The sequence below is a fragment of the Gadus macrocephalus genome, chromosome 11, assembly GCF_031168955.1.
Source record: "Gadus macrocephalus chromosome 11, ASM3116895v1".
Lineage (NCBI taxonomy): Eukaryota > Metazoa > Chordata > Actinopteri > Gadiformes > Gadidae > Gadus > Gadus macrocephalus.
In genome coordinates this window covers 9,303,111-9,321,574 of record NC_082392.1, presented here as the reverse complement: position 1 = coordinate 9,321,574, position 18,464 = coordinate 9,303,111, and positions in this window count along the sequence as shown.

Here is an 18,464-nt window from a genome sequence, read left to right as displayed (position 1 = left end):
AAAATAGGCATGGTTGGCATTTAGCACAGGTGCTAAATACAGAGGCAGAAATTTGCTGATGGAATATTTGTGGATTGGTGTTCATCGTGTAATTGGATTGTGTTGTGAAACAATGGTACTTTGTCCCCTCTCTTTGTGCCTCTTTTTTCTGCCTTTGACACTCTCTCTCTCCATCTCAGTTGTCTTCTGCACTTTTACCTTCCTCGCTCTCTTTCTCTTTCTCAATCCTCCTGCTAATTCTTTGCTACACTAACTGATCGGGTTATTTACCTATCAGCCATTTTCACCTATTACTCCTCCCTCCAACCATCGCTCTCTCTCTCTCTCTCTCTCTCTCTCTCTCTCTCTCTCTCTCTGTCTCTCTCTCTCTCTCGCTTTCTCTCCATCTCTCTCTCTCTCTGTCTCTCTCTGTCTCTCTCTCTCTCTCTCTCTCTCTCTCTCTCTCTCTCTCTCTCTCTCTCTCTCTCTCTCCATCTCTCTCCCTCTGTCTCTCTCTCTCTCTCTCTCTCTCTCTCTCTCTCTCCTCTCTCTCTCTCTCTCTCTCTCTCTCTCTCGCTCACTCTCTCTCTCTCCATCTCTCTCCCTCTCTCTCTCTTGCTCTCTCTCATTCTCTTCTCTTTCTCAGCATCTCTCTCTCTTTCTCTCTCTCTTTCTCTCACTCTCTGTCTCTCCCTCTTTTTCCCCTCAAGCGAACAGGGAGAGTGTGTCTGTTAGTGAGTGTGTGGGAGATTTAGAGCGGGGGATCAATAAGAAATTTAAAAATCAATTCACTTAGTGCCAGGAAATCAATGGACCTAATCGGGATGCCAATCGCCCCAGTCAAAACAATTAAGAGGGAAGAAAAATGTTTAACAACCTCCTCTCTCTTGCTTACATAGACACGTGTGGGAGTTAGGGGGGGAGAGTGGGGAAGACTGGAGGGGGGGAGTGATAAGAGAGCGCAAAGGAAAGGAAGAAAGGAATTTCCCAGAGAGAGAAGTATCGGAGGCTAGACAGAGAGGGATGAGATGGAGTGATGTATGGGAAGAAAGGCTCAGGAGGCAACGCTCAGAGCCCAGACTGATGGAGAGATGGATGGCATAGAGTGGAAGAGGCAGGGAAACAGGGACAGAAATAGAGATAAAGAGTATAATAAAATGGAGGAAAACGACTTGGGGAGCTCGTGACAGGCTGCGACATACCAGACATAAAAATAATATACAACGGAAAATATTACAGAAAAATAACATTGCCGTCCCGACCGCTAATCCCCTCGACAGGGTGCACCGAGGTTATTTAAGGCACTATTATGGGATGTGTTGATACATTATACTGTATTACTGTTAATAGTGGGTCATGGATTTTTATATTGGCTGCAATTCATCCAATCAATTATTTCTCCTCAATAGTCATTGTCTGTGAGATAAAACCATAGTATTCGTTTGTCCAAGTCGATTATTCATCCATCAACGTAGTATTGGTTTCCGGTGGGAGCTGCAATCAACATTGAATAACATTTTCGGTGTTATGTTAAATCAAATACTGCCAGACATAAACACCCATGTAATAGTCACATGATAAAGTATAAGCAATGGCAGGGAATGGCTTGCCTTGTGCTCACCCCCTGTCCACTAAACCCCACCCTTCTATGATGAACGCCGTTCGGTTCTTCAAAGGCACCCAAACTAGCTATTCTCCACAGTGAGACACAGAGGTCCTCCAGTCTGTCAAAAAGCCAATCAATTGACAGCTGAATCAACGGGATGGGCACTTGTGAATCAGCCGGTGCAGATCAAAAGGACTAAACATCTTGTTCTGAGAGCCCACCACAGCCCAGCTCCGGAGAAACGCTCGTCAGCCGAGGACCACCGGTGAGGAGAGAGCGCTGGAGAGCGGGTAAGGAGAGAGAGCAGGTTGGTGGGTGGTGGGTGGTGGTGGGGGGCTAATTTGGGGTCAATCAATAGATCTCCCCTCTCTCTATCTTCTGCCTGCTCACTGCGCCAAAATCAATGGAAAAGCCAATAGTTCCCCGCCCCAGTGTGGATTAGTGAACACACAACTAATCAGCAAGTCACTGAAACTGACATCTCGGCTATTAACCTATTGATACAAGAGACACATGTTGAATATACACACACACACACACACACACACACACACACACACACACACACACACACACACACACGGGCAGACACCAATACTGCATTCCGATACAAGCGCTGTTTGAGCAGGGCTGCAGAGCCAGTACAGGAGCTCAGGTGCTCACTGAGAGAGGTCCTAATTACAATGAATGGAGGTTACAATAAACAGCACAGATACAGCATACAATATATACGTTATACGTTATACATACAGTGTATATATTTGCAATGATGTAAACATAAAAAAAAATAAACAATTTAAATTAAAGTACATCACGTTTCCATTGGTGGACAAAATCCGTAAAAAACATTCAAACTGTTTTTTCTCTCATTTACGCAAAATATCAAATATGTATTTCTATATACTCTGGATTATTTATACTATTATATTAACAGACCTTTGCAAAATGGATTTACCTGACAGGTGAATGCAAGCAGACTATTGTCACCCAAAACATCATGGAGACATAGCCGACCGACCTCAAATCAAACCTTCATGTTGTCCATCAAGTGGATCACAGGACATAGTACCATCTGAGAATGTATGCACTTGTGGTATTGCAAGATATATTAATATATTTTCATATCTTTTTAGTACATATATATTTTATATATATCGGGTCATTCTCAGATGAGTCAATCTCCTTCCACTGCCTCTCAGCATGACATGCCCCCCCTCCCTCATCTCTGCGGCTGGATCCCTGGCTTAAAGGGTCAGAGAGGGGACTAAAAATGGCTCCCTGTGCTGCGGTGCTCTCTCTCCCCCTCTCTCTCTCTCCACTCTAATTCAGTCTTCTAACACTGGGCAGCCAGCACCGGCCTCCATTAAGGAGACGGAGAACAAAAAAACACAAATAAAAACGCTGATGGCTGTCACAAGGTGGAATCGGTTGGTTATAGGATGTATTCTAATTAATATGAATATCTCATGTGTGTGTAACCCTATTTTGGTCATTTTGTCAAATTAATCATATCAAATTACGCAAACTAGATTGATTTCACATCGATTATTCTACATCTCTAAATCTGTTGTTTTTAATATAAGACAAGACAAGATATGATGTATGTACTTTATAAATCCCAGTCATTATAACTATGAAGAGATGCAATAATTTAAATAACACTAAAAAATAAATGAAAAGTACGTCCAACTACAGTATGGACAAAAAGAATAGCAGAAATGGAGATGGGAAAATAAATATCATCATTATACTTGTCCAGAAAGACACTTCATGGGTATAATCTAGGGTCTGTCTGGGGTAACAACTTTTCAATTTGTTTAAGGGGAATAAATTGCCCGGCTGTTGCCCAATAGCTTTTCCCTAAACTCTGTGCACTCAACCAAAACTCCACAGAGGTCTCCTCCGGAAGATACAATAATATGTACCTGGCTCTTAAGTGAAGCACTACACATGGATCATTTTTCAAAAATAACAGCCCTGACTAGCTTTCATCCCTTACTTTTGAAAGCCCTCTTGTTTTCCGAGATTGCCTCTCCTTCCTCTGTTCCTCCCCTTCTCCCGCCTCTCTCCCCTCCCTTCCACTCCTCCCTCCCCTCCCTTTCACTGTCTCGCTCTCCCTGTCATGTTTTAGTTTTCATATGTTTGGTTTGTTCTTCCTCATTTTCCCCATGTGTAAAAAAAAAATGAAAGTCGGAAATGGGATGACAGAGGGGAGGGATGGGAGGGAGGGAGGGAGGGGAAGGGAGGGCAAGGGAGGAAAAAGCAGCATGTGTACATCAGTGGGATCACTGTCCACCGCGCTGGAGCTTCTCGCTTCTCTGCGTTGACAGTGTTACTGGCTCCAAAAACAGCCCCCTAAAATCCACATCAATATACACCCCACTCTACAAACCAAATTGTGTTCCTCGTACACCATGCCAAGGGGCTCTCTCTCTCCATGCAAGTCTCTGTCTCTCTCCCCCTCCCGTTCTCTCAATGCAGAAACGACTGCATGCCAAAGTATTATTCTGACCCCAGAGCAGGAGGCATAGAATTGATCAGCCACGGACAGCTGGGTAACACAAAGAAGAAGAAAAAAAAACGGAAGGCGCCTTCACAACGACAAGCGGGTTGTAGAGGCTAACACCCGGCCCCCGTGCATGTTTGGGGGAATCAGTTATCAGCTATGCACATTGTAGTGTGACAGAGCAAGCAAAGCAGCGAGCATAACACTCTAACACTATCTGGGCCCAGCCTGCTCTCTCTGACAGTCTTTCAGCAATCCCCTTTTCACACGTTAAACACGCAGGGAGCATGGAAGTGAGAGGCGTATGAATTGAAGTGGATTTTGTACTTTGTTTTTTTCTTCTTTCCTTTTTATATATATTTTCGGTGTATATATATATATATAAATATATATCCAGACTGTATTAAGGTGGTGGACCCAGCATGAGAAGGAAGGAGGCCGTCATGGCTTGGCCAACATGATTCCACATTTAGACCTAATCCATTCTTCTTCCTTCACAGTGCTGTGGCTACAATAGCGATAGCAGGAGAGAGCGAGAGACACACAGCGAGAGACATACATACACACAGAGACAGAGAGCGAGAGAGAGGGAGAGAGAGAGAGAGAGAGGGTAGGGGGTGGGGGGTAAGGCGAGGTTAAGTGTGAATTGGCATTGCAGAGAAGGCCTGGTCAGTCCGGATGCATTGGTTCCGTATAACAGTCTATATTCCAGCCCCTGACAGGCCACTCTGCGGAGAACGGAATCCTGATTTCTCGCTTGGGACCCAATATCTGCACCATACAAATAGCATGGATATGGAGGAGTGTGTGATACACAGCCGGGGAAAATATGGCCCTTGCCTTCTTATCCCACTCGGCCATATTGATGTTTTTGAGCCGTTCATTGCTCAGCCAAGATGAAGTCTTTGAGCGTCGAAGCCATTGACAGATTAGGAAAACATATCCTATTTGGTGGGATGACAGAGGCCCTCTTGTTGTCTGAATAATATGAATGGCGCCGGGGTGGCAGGCGACACTATTTGTGAAACACAGTGCTGGAGAACTCAGGGGGGACATTATGTTCCAATTTCACAATAAAAAGGCAGACCCCTCGGAGCAGGAATATAGTTTTTCATTTTAAGTTATCGTCTAAAAATAGCTAAGGACTTATTTATCTAAGTGTGCGAAGGCAGATAGCACGCTGTGTTTGTTGCTCGACAATATGTCTGTTTGATGGAAAATCCCACAGCGCACAACGATGCAATGTTCAACAACTCCAAATCCACTCCCGCTCCGGCTCTGTTAATTAGTGATTTAGCCGATGAGACGCCTCACAAACATGGAGTCAGAGAAAGACATGTGCGCTAACATGGCAAGAATCTCACACAAAGGAACAACTGATTGAGTGGAAACCACGGAGGCCAAATCACACAAAATTGATCACATCCAACAAAATGGCCGCAGCCACAGAAATTGGTGTGGCTTTGAGATTGCCGTGTCCCCCTTGAAAAAAGAAAGGCTGAGTGCATTGTTACAATGGCATGGTGTCTATGCAATAAGAGAAAAGTGCCCTGTGTGAATCTGTCCCAATGCTAAATGTATAAATATTTTGTTGGAAATATATCTGTAGCCAATGCATTACTGTGTACATGCAGGCATGTTGAGCCCAGGGTAGTAACGTCTAAATAGACCTCCCTCTCATTCTAAACAAAGAGATAGAGGGAAGGGTGTATGACTGACTGATGATGATAACAAAGAAAATGACGGATTGAAAAGAAAGAGGAAAGGTATTTTGCGGTGGTGCTACGAGGAGACGGAGCAGAAAAAATGCTTACTTCCAAAGTAGCCATTTTCTTAAATGGACAGCGTTTTAGGGTGAGATGTGCTGTTAACAGATGATACTAATCGCCATAGTTATCGGGGGTTTCATCTGGAGTGTGTAAAAGGGTTACGCTGAGGGGTGGTATGCTCTGAGGTGATAGAAGGAGGAGAGAGGGGGCACAGTGGGGAGGAGGAGGGGGAGGAGGAAGAGGGCAAGACAGAGGTGGAATATACGAACCATTGACAGAGTGGGTGGGGTGGGTTGACAGAGTGGGTGGGGTGGGTTGGCAAAGAGGGAGGCAGAGATTTGGGATTAAGGAACGACTGTAAGGAGAACGAGGAGGATTAGGGGTTTTGGGATGAGAGGGGGACAAAGTGAGGGGAGGAAGGCACGGAAAGATGGGTAACGGGAAAAAAGATAGAGAGAGAAAAAGAGATAGAGGGTAGCAGAAGGAGACACACAGGAATAGGACCTTTGACGGAAATGGCAGGAATAAAAAATGATATATTTTTACTGTCTCATCCGAGCACCACCCCCCCTCCACCCTCTCCTTCCCCCTCTCTCTTTCTCCCTCTAAGTCTTAGCTGCCTCTCCCTTTTCCACCGGACTCTGTGGTAAGATAGGTAGGAGCGATAATCGAGCCGGACATACTGTCTGCTCTCTGGTGGCACCCACAGGCCGGTGGCCGTCACTGCAACACAAACTGACCAGCGCTAGTTCTACACTAGTGCTGTACACTGCTACGGCCCCCTCACAGACCATCCAGAGTAGCCATCAATCCAGCACAATAGCCTGGAGGAAGCTGAGGGGGGATGGGATGAGAGGCCAGGGCAAGGGAGTCAAGAGCAGAGAACTCCAATGAAGCTGACAGGGTTAGGGGTTCGATTCCCACTGGGTGCCTCTGTGTGAAGCCTGTATGCACTCGGGTTACTGTAAACTGCTTTGGTGTCCAGTAAATGTAACATGTGACATCATGACACAGCAGGGGCTAGTGAAGAGAAGGCCATGGGCAATAGGTTGGAGCTTTTGGTCCGAGACCAACACATACCACGGTAACATGGCTCTCGTCTGGACACCAAGGGAGGGAGGACTGTGTGTATGTTGGTGAGGAGGCTGATGGGAATGGTGATTGTGTTGGCATGGCGACACCCTCGTGTTGGCGTTGGGATAAATGATGGGGTTGGAATTGATGATGGTCATAGTGTTGTCAATGATTTTGGCGATGGTCATGCTGGTGATGGTTTTGCGTAGGTAATGGTGTTAGCGATGGTGATGGTATTGGGGGTTGGCGAGGGTGTAGGTGCAGTTGCTTGCCATGGTGATGGTGGTAGTACTGGTCATGGTATAAATAAATTGGTAATGGTCAAGGTGAAGGTGTTGGTGATGGTGTAGGTGTAGGTGATGCTGATGGTGATGGTGATATATAGATCACGGTATAGGGCTCAGGGTAATAGGCGATGGAGGACAGTGATGGTGTTACTGCGGGTGTAGGTGCTGGCCGTGGGGTTGTTAATGGTGTGAGTAGGGGGAGGGGCATGTGTCTGGCAGGTCAATGAAGAAGGAGGGCTAGTCATTACAGGCTGACCGTTACAGGGACAAGCGGTGACACAGCCAGGCGTCCCTCTGGGGGGTTGGGCCGGCCCGGCCGCAGGGCTGAACACAACGCTGCTGTGTACACTGACCCGTCTGCATCTGTCTTTATATACATTATACATCATGTGGGCTTTCTGCGTGCATTGGGTGTGTGCTCTGCGTGTATGTGTGTGAGTAGGGGGCTACGGAGCACATATTGGCTAATCTGAGAGTGGCCGCAGTCAGGATATATGGAGGGGTCAGAGGCTTGGGCTAGGTGTTAATTCACTGCTTCCAGCTAGAGCCTACATAGCTCCGGAAATACCCAAATAAATATGGATGGTATAGTCGTAGTCTCTCTATGATGAGCTCTATATTTATATATTACTGCTACTAATTTCTCTCTCTCTCTCTCTCTCTCTCTCTCTCTCTCTCTCTCTCTCTCTCTCTCTCTCTCTCTCTCTCTCTCTCTCTCTCTCTCTCTCTCTCTCTCTCTCTCTCTCTCTCTCTCTCTCTCTCTCTCTCTCTCTCTCTCTCTCTCTCTCTCTCTCTCTCTCTCTCTCTCTCTCTCTCTCTCTCTCTCTTCCACGCCCTGTCCAGCATCATGCAGCTCCTCCCTCAGCTGTTAGACCCCCGAAGGTCAACCAGTCTGCGGGGTCATGAGTCTGGGATGAAGCTAACCTTTGAACCCAGGGGCCTTGATGTATTCCAACTGCACACTCACAGACAAACTCACATAATGGACATGTGTGCCCTCACAAGAGGCCCATTTTATTGTGGTCATTTTTGTTCAATTTATCACTTCTTTGGTGTCACTTATTGATGTCCAGTCTGGTTGTGCTTCTGCCGACGCTACCGGCTGCGTGCGGGCCACAGGCGGACCGGCTCCCCCCGCCACCAGCACGGTCAATGTGGTCCTTCTAATCATTACCCCGACCAGCCTTTATCAGCTCGTCGCCAAACCCATGATCCTCAATCGTCTATTGATTGTATTCAGGAAACAGGAAGTATATGAATTTGTGTTGAGCGGTTTTACTGGCTAGGTTTCTATTACAAGCATCATAAAAGTCTTATCTTATTGAGACGGTGGAAATGTCTGTTTAGAATTTAATATTACATTTATTGGAAATGGCCAAGATCAATAAAAACATTTTACTATTAATCCCCCCCCCTCTCCCCAAAATCAACACTTGATGAAAAGGTCCTATATAATAATGAAATAATAATAATAATAATAATAATAATAATAATAATAATAATAATAATAATAATAATAATAAATTAATTATACAAGTTAAAAAAAACTGAAAGAAATATAGGCTAGGAACTAGCCAAATATAAGTTACAGAAATGTCTGACTTAAAATATTTCAGTGGTCAAACCGGTTCCTGCTGGTCCCATCCTGTTACAAAAACGGTGCGACGTGCAATTGCAATCCTTCCGCCTTAATTGTGATACTGGCCAAGCGGCCTTTGACCCATGGGTCATTACAGCATTGTGCACCGGGCCGCAGAGAGCTGCCACACCATTTGGGACCGTAGTCGTGCACAGAAAATTGATTAATTTTGTATGGTCTGGGGTCCTTGATACTGATTTTAAATAGCCCATCTTAAAAATGTAAAGAAAATGCCATTTATAAGAGCAAAATACAAATAATAATGAAACACCAAACAAAAAGTGGCACGCATAAGCCATTCAATTGAACAATTCAATGGTTTAAAAATGTGCAGTAGAACGCTAAGGATAAGTAATATAATCTTAAATTATGCCATCGAGTGTCTGTTTCAGGGCGATAAGATTCGCTACTCAGGTCCAGTGATGCTGTGATCGGAGTCTGTATCGATCCTATGATTGGCCCTGCAATTAAACCTATTTTTTCCTACAGCCTAAATGCAAAGATTACAAAGAAAATGTGTAATAATCATGAAGATGTTGAATAATAAAAGACATTTTAGTCACTGTGTGAGTTTTCAATGAAGCATGCAGTTCTTCGATCAACTTAAAAGAACCGTATAGTCAACAGATTAATTCATAAATATGCCGTCGGCTTAAATATGCATGTTTATTCAAAATGTGGAACTTAAGTTACCTCAGCTGGTTATAACGATGTGTAATTCCCACATACATATTTTAATGGAGTTCTATAGGCTATGAATTATAAATATTTACATGAGATAAAAATATATGTAGGCCTACTTCTCTTGATTGCATGTCCGAAATTGTTTAAAACTTTTGAACACTACCGTTAAAAAGCCTACTAACACATTACATGATCATTAGGTAGGCCTACTAACCCTTTACTTTAGTCTAAAATATTGTTTAAAATGTTACCCGTTTTAAGGTCAGACGTTTCTCCGTTCATCCAGGTAGGCCTACAGTCTATTCTCGCTCGGCTCAAACATCAAACCACCCCGCAAACCATCCCGCAAACCACCCCATATCTGCAAAAAAAACTAGCACGAGCTCCGAAACGGCTGATATGTAGGCCTACGTAAACTTGTGAAGCAATTCACCCCAACTTTATAGCAAATGCAAAATGGTGTAAGTAAAGGAAAGTTAAGGAAATTGTTTTAACCATAACAAATAACGGACTCAATTATCAATTTAATTTAGGGAAATCTATAGGCCCAATAGCCGACTGCATGGTAGTGATATGGATATCGCTGAACGCTCTTGTAAGAATTTACAATTGCCTAAATGAGTCGAAATTAAATATTCCGGATACGATGAATATGATTATTATTTTACCTATTGTATCAATTTATATCAGGCTATGTGCTTTGAACTCTCATTTATAACAAACATATGCGGATGTGTCTTGCAAAACATTAATAGGCTATTTGAATATGTATACATATTGGAGTATATTATCAGGATATATGATCATAATCTGTAGACTACAAGGTACAGTTGACTGTGGTCATTGGTGTTTTAGCAGGGGTCCTGAATTAGTCCTCCGTGATATTTAAAACAGACCTAGATGCTAAATCCGAATATTTGCAGACCGAAAAGACGCTAGCCACATAGGCTAATATAGCCTAGAAAAATAATTTCTCCGTTTTATTTTACATTTTAATGCCCTTTATTTGGCATCAAATATGTATTATGCAAATTTAATTGCAAATTGATTTAAAAGGAGAAACCAAAACTATCTGACTAGAAGTCTCTCAGCTCACGCGCCAGACTAAAGACACACACACACACACACACACACACACACACACACACACACACACACACACACACACACACACACACACACACACACACACACACACACACACACACACACACACCTGAAAAATAAGTTGTGCAGCCTATAGGCCTAGGCTATGCAAGAAAACATATGCCAATGGTGGTTGGCTCATGCTAATTAAAGTGTTAATACATGTTCTGTCAGTCTAAGCCGCATAGAGGCACTTCTGGAGTAAGGAGTCGTTGCCTTGAAACTTAAAATAGCTAAATAACTAATGAGCTTCGTTGATAAATGCAAAGGTCTACGGACGAGGCAATATGATAGCACAGATTTATTTGGGATCAACAGCCAAATAAGCATACAAAAAGAAAAAAAATAATGCCCAAATTTGCTACACATTCAACACACGGAGTAGAGAAGAGGGTGCGATAATCCGCGTGTCATGTTTAGTCGAATGACTAATGTCCTCAATATGTTACATGTTACCCTCCTTCGTCGTGTGTGACGTGTGGATGTGAGACTTGGTAATGTGTGAAACTACTCAAAATTACCCCACATATGACGTATTTATGCTGGTCATATTGCGAAAGTCCTTTCACGAATTATGAACACCATAAGGTTAAACGTTCATTTCAGTACCTACGCTAAACAAGAAAAATGCATTACACAACCCAAACGCCATAGGCTTAACACACACACACACACACACACACACACACACACACACACACACACACACACACACACACACACACACACACACACACGCACACGCACACACGCGCGCGCGCGTACACAATCGAATACTTACAATTACAATTACAAATAATAACACCAGTACAATATATCCCGCAGCCCTATATTTAATTGGAATAAAATACAATGCTCCACGTATTAATTGGTCCACGGCACGAGGATGACCGCCACAGAAATAGGCTACAGGCTTTTTAAATGATAAGTATACTTTTACAAATACAGAGTATTCATAGTCCAGTAATCATTCTATTTCTCGGAGAGAATCCCCGGCTAATGTCGTAGAATAGGTAGCCTACAAACGGGAGCGTTTCTCTCGCGCCGCTCTAAGCGGGGCGGTGCACCGGCGGCGGCGCGCTGAGCGGAGCGGGAGAAGGAGATTGCTCGGCCGGGAGAGCTCCGGCTCAGCTCCCGTCCTCCACCACCGCCGCTATGGCGGGTGAACCTTCTCCTCGGCCTTATAAAGGCTAAATCTCCTCCTCTTAATTGATTTTCTCATAATTAACTCAGTCTGTCTATCGATTTCCCTTCGGCGGCGTATCATCAGCACTCCCGGTGCTAGCTCCGAGCCTGTAGCGGACGTGTTATTGTGCTATTATCTGCGGCTATCAGGAAACCGACGAACAGATATCGACCCTATCGATTTAAGAACCCTCACCATTCAAGTGAACGCGCCAAACACTGCTATTTAGACAGTTGACAAACACGCGGACACATTTTGACAAATGGCGAGTACAAGCCGCTCTTGTCAGGAAAGCTCTCCACAATTAAGTGCAACAATAAGGTAATATCTGCAGAGAGCGCATTAGGCCCAGATCATCGATTATCAACCACTGCACTGAAGTCCCTCGTGCTGTGCCACATAAAAGATGAGCGCCGAGAATGGTGGCAAAGTCTCGTGCCCAAACGTCAGTCAAATTGTCAACACATGCACCACAATATGCAACACACACACACACACACACACACACACACACACACACACACACACACACACACACACACACACACACACACACACACACACACACACACACACACACACACACACTACCATTAAGCAATAGGCCTAGCATTTTGAGGTAAAGTGACAAATAAGTTCTGTCACTAAAAACTGTATTCGTAAAAGACAATTCAGTGCGTCAGACATAACTCTCAGTGACACGTGCCTCGCGCATGCATAATGTAGCACGACCACGTATTCCAAAATCAAATATTCCCGCGATTCACCTGCGGTGTTACAGCATGCAGAGCAGCACAGCGCTACTCGCCCATGCAGGGAGCAAAGGAGCAAGGGAAATCAGGGGAGAGAGACCACCGTAGAGCGAGAGAGAGCTAGAGAGCGCGCGCGCGATTTATTTATATATATATATATATATATATATATATATATATATATATATATATATAGAGAGAGAGAGAGAGAGAGAGAGAGAGAGAGAGAGAGAGAGAGAGAGAGAGAGAGAGAGAGAGAGAGAGCGAGAGAGAGAGAGAGAGAGAGAGAGAAAGAGAGAGAGAGAGGGAGGTCTAGGGTTGCCCCTGTGAATTAATTTATTTCTAATCAATAAAAAGAAAAGCCTTGCCCCACACAAGAAATCATTAGGACCGATAGCTTTGCCCATCTCTTTCTCTCTCACACAGACATGCATACACGCGCGCACACACACACACACACACACACACACACACACACACACACACACACACACACACACACACACACACACACACACACACACACACACACACACACACACACACACACACACACACACACACACACACACACACCCTTTCCCCCGGATGCTGCTGCACGAGAAAGTCAAGCACCGTTGAAATTGGACTGATATCTTTCGGCTTTTAAATTCACATAGAAGAAAGATGATGGGAGAAGGCTCCAAGAACATCTCGAGAGATAAAGAACACCGGCGGATAGAGAAGGCAGTATTGTGTAAAAACAAGTTATCACTATGCATTTTGAGCCTATAGATTTTTATTTTCGGATGTTGAAAATTTACCAGTGCTTCCATCGACGAACGTCTCCATCCCCGCCATGCGAGCAGCCTGTCTGGCGCGAGAGGGATGGAGAGCCAAGATGGGGGAGAGGGAGAGGTACGGGGAAGCAGAGGTGCGTGTAGGGGGCCAGTAAAAAGAGAGAACGGACAGAGGGGGAAACGATCTGGGTGGGGGCTGAGAATTAAACCGGGGGAGGTTAGAGGTGAGGGGGCTTGCCTAGGTTTTTTTGGGGGGGTTGGGGGCTGGTGGGGGGCGGGCTGGGGCACGCGCCCACTCTGTACGGTAACACTCTAACCTTTAACGTCTCTCTCCCCGTGTCCCTCATTGTCCCCCTTTCTGCCTTTCTCTCCGTCTCCTTCCACAGATCGGGCTCCAATCTCTCACTTCGACGTGTCTCTCTGTGGTTCACTGGTTTCCATGGCGACGTAGTGGCTGTGTTGCCGCTGAAGAGAAAGAGGCGCGAAGATGAGTAAGAAAAATATTATTTTTAAAATGGCAGGAAAGGAATTATTTATTTATTGGGCACAATTTGGCTCTCAGAAATAAAGAATTCAATACAAAAGGATGAAAACGTTCCAATTCAAGCACGAGACCTTCTTAAGATCACGAAATAAAAGAGAAAAACTTCAAAAGATGATCAATTATATCAGGTATCAACAGGAACTAAGCTTAGTATAGGACTAAATTATAAAATCTGTTATACATACAAATGTTACCCAACGTAATTTGATTTAATTTCTCTAATCATAGCTCCTATATTATTAAAGCCACAAAAGCATTAGGCCTACTTTTTACATAGGCCTCGTATATTCAGCTGGGCCTCCTCTGCTGCTGTTTTGAATATGAGGCCTTCTGAATATTTACTCACTGATTCATTTTTATGCTGCCATCTGCAGGCCAACCACAAAAGCACGCTCAGAGCACATCCTGTGTCGTCTTGGGTTTAAACGCGTAACACAAACTCAACGGCAATGATAAGTCTCACTCATCAAAGGCAATCATCCAAAGAAATCTTCAAGATCATTTTTGAAAACAATGTATTGAATTTGTCACATGCAGGCAGATTAGAACTATCCATAAACAGATTGCGCAATATATATATTTTTTTAATACATAGACACATTTTGAGTGCCTACTTCATAACATTTACACAACAAAAGACACATATTTTCCATTTAATAACGAAATCTTTTATTTTTTACAGCCCTACTGGACCATCAAACCCTCTTTTGTGCCTACACCTCGTAGCCTCAAATGTGAAAAACATTTTTTTTTTTAGAAGAAGAAGAAGAACCTCAACTATAATCAAATTGTCTTTTCTCAATAAAAACCCTTACAATGTACTCTATCAGAGTAATGTACCATATGCTGCAGGTGTACAACGGTGGACGGCAGAAGGCTTTAGTGTCCATCAGCTTTATATGGCACGTTTTGATAGGGGGGGCTGATTTAGGCTGTGGACAACGCCATGATGACTCGACTCTCCATCCAATCAAGGAGGTGCAAGGAACACCTGGGGACAGTGGAAGTGGTCCTCATATGAAGTCTACAGGAGGGTGATGGCCAATGTCCTGCCACACACAAACTAACATCACATTAGCCCTCTGTTCATCACCTCCGCACCATGGAGGGCCGGACCTCATGCTTTTCTTGCGGGTCAATTGTTTAGCCAATCTGAGTCAACATTCATCTCCCGTACAATAACTGTTCACTCCCAGCTGCACCTGAAACATTCATTATTTGTTTTAAATTTTATTATTTTGTTTACTGTTTTTAAGGCAGTTTATTTTGACTATATTTAAAACTTGATCTCACCAACAATGCCCTGCATACAAAAAATATAGTTCAAATGTCACTATATTTATTATTTTTTAAGTACATGTTTTCCTTTGGTTGCTATGGTGAAGCCATGTACAACGCAGGCAGCGGCCATTTCTCTCCTGCTTGTCTCCTCCAGACCGTCAGGTCAGCAGCACAGTGCAGGATGGCGGCACGGGCTCAACTCCTTCACGTTGCCACTGTCCTGCGCATGCAGCCTGACCCCTCATCGCCATGGCAACCAGCTCCCTGACCCCATCCAAGGAATCCTTGACCTGGATGTGGATCTGTGAGGCGCCGGCGGAGACGATTGGACAGGGGGGGCTGCTGTGGGAGGGGGAGGGGTGTCCAGAGGATGTGGGGTGGTGATGGTGGGGACGAGGGAGGTGGCGGTCCTGGTGGCAGGAGTGATGAGGGAGTCAGGGGCCCTGAGGGTCAACACAGAGATGGCCGCCACCAGACTCACAGATCTCTTCACAAAGATACAACGTGTCTCTGCAACGGCTGCTCCTTTGGGGTGGAGGAGGCGGCAGCCAGCGTGGGGGGGGGGCCCGGCGGGGGGTCCCACAACGAGGCGGCCCGTCCGACTGGAAGCTCACGGAGGAGGCGGCGTTGGTCAGCAGGCGCAGGGTGGCATGCCAGCAGGCAGCAGATGATCAGTCACAGTGATTCTGGCTGCAGTCAGAAGCAGCTGCACACGCACCACAGGGGACGAGGAACTATCAATGGGATGAGAACCGGGGGTGCCGCGCCACAGAACTTCCCCGGTCGTTTAAGGTCTGCGGTTGTTTGATGGTGACACCCGACTCGGAGTGTTGTAATGGAGGGGACCCTGCGGTGATTAGACACCCATGGGAGTCGGCAGCGGCAGCAGCCTCCCGTCCGCCTGGGGAGAGACGCCTTTGATTGGAGACCACAGTTTGGATCTAACTGTGTTGCCGAGCTGGGAGTGTGAAGCGGCGGAACACCTCAGATGCACCTCTCCGCCATCGCCGTTTATAACAGCAGGGGGCTGTAGCGTGGAGTCGAGGCGGTTCGCAGGCAGGGGATCATCATCGGAGGATTCCTGAAGTTGGACCCGTTAGTTTCTGCAGACTTGTGAGAGAGGTTGCCCAGGCCCATTTGGTGCAAATCTGCACTCGCTCCGAGGCTGGCTATGGAGAGGACTTGATTTTCAAAAATAATCTCACATTCCCCAAGGCAGGCCTGGGGCCAACTGGCTCCTGGTCTAACAACGCGTACCATGAGCAGCTCTGAACCGGCCCTATCATGTTTATCTCCGGGGGCTTGGCGCCGGTGCTGTTCTCTGTAATAAAAAGCTGCTCGTTAACTCCGGTTAGCAAAAATGTGAAACGGTTGGAAAGAATAGGCTATTATTTTAAACATTGATGTGTTAGCCAACAACAAACAGATTTTAAGGTAATTTTTGAACTTGAAGCCTTTGAAGATGCACAACTAGGGCTGCATCATGTCAAGTCTACCTTTTCTATTTCAAGTACACTGGCCGAAATGATGTAACTGTGCCAGCAATCAAGTTAATAGGACTATGATCTGGTTAAATAAGTTATCGGGATGTTCTAATGAAAATGTATTCTCTCTTTTTATTTGCTAAATTGTCCACAATACCTAGGCTCAGGCAATCTCAATATATAGATATATAGTTGGTTAATTTCTAATTTTTACTTTTAGCTCTGCATTTTTAATAACGCAAATGTTAACTAGATAATCTAGTCTGCAGCATCCAGGCGGGCACGAATCTGACGGAGACCATTCAAATCACAGGACTGCCTGTTTTTCTACAATTTTTACTCCTATTCAACTGACCAATCATGCATTTTAGAACATAGAACATTCTTTTACGACCTTGCACAAGTTCATAGGTTGTCAGGGAGGATTGGCAAGAAATTGTCAACCATGTCTGGAGTGACTAAATAACATTTGATTTAAAGAATTCATCCACTTTAGAAATTAAGATTACATTTTTTAAATCTGCTGGCTTCAATTCAGACACGGAAGGATTCGGGCTGTGAATGTTTTATTTATATATATAAAGAAATATAAAATATATATATGGTGCTACCCGTCGGGCGTTGCTCAGAAGAGCATCAACCGGTGTGAAACTGTCAACACCTTTGCAACACCCATGGTTCTGTTGTTCTGTTCTCTTTCTACTCGCCATATTTACATCCTATTGGTCAACGTCAAGGAACACATGGTAGGATTTGTCTAACTAGGCAAGAAATAACAAAAAATTCTGACATGTTATTTCTCGGGGTGATGTTAGGCGTCTAAGATGCCAAATCACAAGCGGTTGATCATGTCAAACAAAACGTAGTTCGACAGCCCAATCAGACCACCCTCACCCATAACACTGAAAGATATTCTGCTATGATATTTTACTTTGACCAAATCCGGCTGAATTTGTGTAGCCTTAACCTTCGGAAGATCGAAACACACACATGAAGCAAAAGGAATTGATTTGCACTAAAAAGAAGAATAGATACACCTTTAATTCAGGTAAATGTAGCCTAACTTGTGTATTTTCGCCAGTCAGCAGGCAAGATGGCGGTGCACCGACTAGGCTAACGCTAGCTAACAAAATGTTGCGTGATATCAGTCAGTACATGGGCAAAAATAACTGACAGTTAAAGTCGCCATGTGTGAGATTGAGCCCTGACTTTCAGAATAAGAAAAACCTCAACAGGGTTCTGTTCACCCTAACTTGCTTGGGACTTTTCCAGGCAAACTGACAAACTCAGCATAGCTGGGCTGTGTTGGTGGTGTGAGTGGGAGGGGTTCTGGAGTGTTGATAGTAAGATGAGACATGCCCCCACTGGAGGACATTCTTGTTACGAAAGAGTGAGGTCCGGGCTGGCCAGCATTTTTTTTTATGGTAGAATACATCTTTTGCAGTATGTGATTTTATTGACAACATTATTGAAATCCGCATTGACTAAAGATATGTCTGGGCACGCTCAAGCTACAAGCTAGTTGAAATGTTACATATTAAAACTTTAACGTTATAGCTAGCTACATAGTTAAAAATATTGTAACTCAGTTGGTATTCCGGATAATGTAGATGAGTTTGGGGTTAGTTTAGCTATATATCTAACTAACATTATTTCCGTTGCATACCAAGGGTTCCAGAACAATCTGGTGGCAAAGGTTACAGTTAGTCGAACAGTCCTAGATCAGAACATCCGATGAGTAAGACCAC